This window comes from Trichechus manatus, unplaced genomic scaffold (genome assembly GCF_000243295.1).
Source record: "Trichechus manatus latirostris isolate Lorelei unplaced genomic scaffold, TriManLat1.0 scaffold00074, whole genome shotgun sequence".
In the NCBI taxonomy this organism is placed as follows: domain Eukaryota; kingdom Metazoa; phylum Chordata; class Mammalia; order Sirenia; family Trichechidae; genus Trichechus; species Trichechus manatus.
In genome coordinates, this window is record NW_004444010.1 from 6,477,878 (window position 1) to 6,480,580 (window position 2,703).

Genomic DNA, 2,703 nt, shown 5'->3' on the forward strand with positions numbered 1-2,703 from the left:
TCATAGAATTGGGACTTAATTCATCAAACATGTTTTAACATATTCTATGAATTCTACCTTCTGAGAACTCAAAGGTGAATCCAGACCAGATCCTGGTCTCTTGATGCTTAGTTTTGTTAAGCATTCCAACTTTGCACACAATTAGAATGTAAAATAGAGAGTAGTGAGTGTCATAATAAAAGACATAGATAAGTGATTTCTCTGACTCTTCCAGTCATGGAATTTAAAATCTGGAAGTATCCTCAGAAATATCCTAATACAATCTCTTCCTTTTACAGATAAAACTAAGAGGTTGTCCCTTGTTCAACTTATGCTGTTAAGTCTGGGACAGAGCTGGGATTTGGACCCAGAGAGTCATAAGTCTCTTTGTCTAGACCTTGAAGAACAGGTGAGTCCAGGCAGAGGGAACAGTAAGGGCCAAGGCAGGGCTGATATTCGGTCAGTAAGTACCAAGTCAGTTATGCTAATGCTTTTCTGCTGGTGTCTGTTCTAATTGAAAAGTACTCCTGCTGACTAATTGTTAAATATTCTGAATGATACCCCTAGGCAAAGACATTCCTGCTCAGTTAAATCAGTGTAACAGAAGGAAAGAGGGTTTTTAATAATGAATATTGGGAGATAATTAATCTATAGTAAATCTACAAAAGCCAGAACCTGTGTAAGGAGAAACCTGACAGAGAAGGAAAATGCAAACATTTTGCACTAAACAGAAATACAAAAGTGGTGGCTGCACCTTGTCAAAGGCGGAAAACTTGTGAGACCAGGAAAAACAAGGCAGTTCCATGGAGTTCCGGCTCTCACAGGTTTCAATGTATTAGGACTGAAAAATCCACTGTATTAGGATTTCTCTCTCAAAAGAAACCACAAATAGAGAATGAATGTACAAAATCACACTGTACGGTGATTTAAATGGGGAAGTCCTGGGTAAGATAAATGAAAATGGCCAAAGAATAAGCCGAATCCAGCACCTTTGTTGTTAGGTTCTGTCAAGTCGATTTTGACTCATAGTGACCCCATGTGACAGAGTAGAATTGCTACATAGGGTTTTCTTGGCTGTAATCTTTACGGAAGCAGATCATCAAGTCTTTCTCCTGCTGCGTTGCTGGGTGGGTTCCAACCACCAACCTTTTGGTTAGCAGCCCAGCGCTTAACCACTGCACCACCAGGGCTTGACTTTAATACTATGATACCATTCATAAAATTCAAGAACTAAAGTTCAAGAACTATGTTAGGCGAAATGTTCATGGATGGTAAAATTTAAAAAAAGGGCAAAGAAGTTTTTTACTTTTATGGTAATCAAGTTCTTACTCCTAGGAGGGATAGAGAGAGAGGAAGTTAGGAATGGGAAGAGACGCACAAGTGGCTTCTGGGTGTGGCCACGTCCTATTTCGTAAGTACTGGTAACTTCATGAGTGTTCATTTTATAACTAATAATTATATTATACACCTGTTTTATGCACTGTTCCATATTTTATACTTAACAATAAAAATTAAAGCTAAAGCAGATTGAAGTTTGGCTTCTACTTTGAAGACTGGGTTAGACCATGAGGCTCAATGTGCGATTGTGTACATACAGAACAAAGGAGCCTGGGAAATAAAGATGCTGAAATGTCATCAAAATTAGAACATGTAGATTAGTTATAAAAACCACTGTGTGGAAAGTGGTTTGCCAGCCTCTCACTCCCACGCAGAATGGTTGCTAACAAGAGCATCATGAAGGCAAAGGAGACACCCAGCACTGCATTTTTCACACTCCTGGGAAATATGGTCAGACTTCTTAGAAAAACACATAATAAGGATTTTGATTGTAAATCGCTGAGAAACTTTAAAAACAAGAATGAATCATTGATTTTTGAATCATTGACTTTTTAACAGCTTTCTTGAGATTCACGTACAGGTAGTCCTGGATTTATGATGAATTTGAGTTACGACGAACTGCGCTTACGGCAGTCTTTTTTTTTTTGAACTACATACAATTTTGCAGCAAGTAATTTGCAGATGCTATCCTTCTCAGATGTTCACTCTCAGATGTTTATATGTAATGTTTCCAACCCCCAAAGATAAATAAAGATCGGATTTACAAAGATTACTGAAAATAAAAGGCAATAATAAAACTAAAAAAAAAAAAAAGTGGTATTCAATTTATGTCAGAACTGACTTATGATGGAGTCGCCAGAACGGAAACTCATCGTAAGATGGAGACTACCCATACCATATAAGTCACTCATTTAAAGTGTACAATTCACTGGTTTTTAGTATATTCACAAATATGTGCAACCATCACCACAGATAATTTTAAAATATTTTCATCACTTTGAAAAGAAACCCAGTATTCTTAGTTATCACTCCCCTCCCCCCATTACTGTCTCAACCCTGGCCCCAAGCAACCACTAACCTACTTTCTTTCTCTATAGATTTCCGTATCTTGGACTTTCATATGAATGGAATCATATAAATTGTCTTCTGTGACTGGCTTCTACTTACCATAATATTTTCAAGGTTCATCCATACTGTAGCATGTATCAGAACTACATTCCTTTTTCTGACCAAACAATATTACATAAATATTTCTTGGTGGAAACCCTGGTGGTGTAGTGGTTAAGAGCTATGGCTGCTAACCAAAAGGTTGGCAGTTCGAATCCACCAGGCACTCCTTGTAAACCCTACAGGGCAGTTCTACTCTGTCTTATAGGGTCACTATGA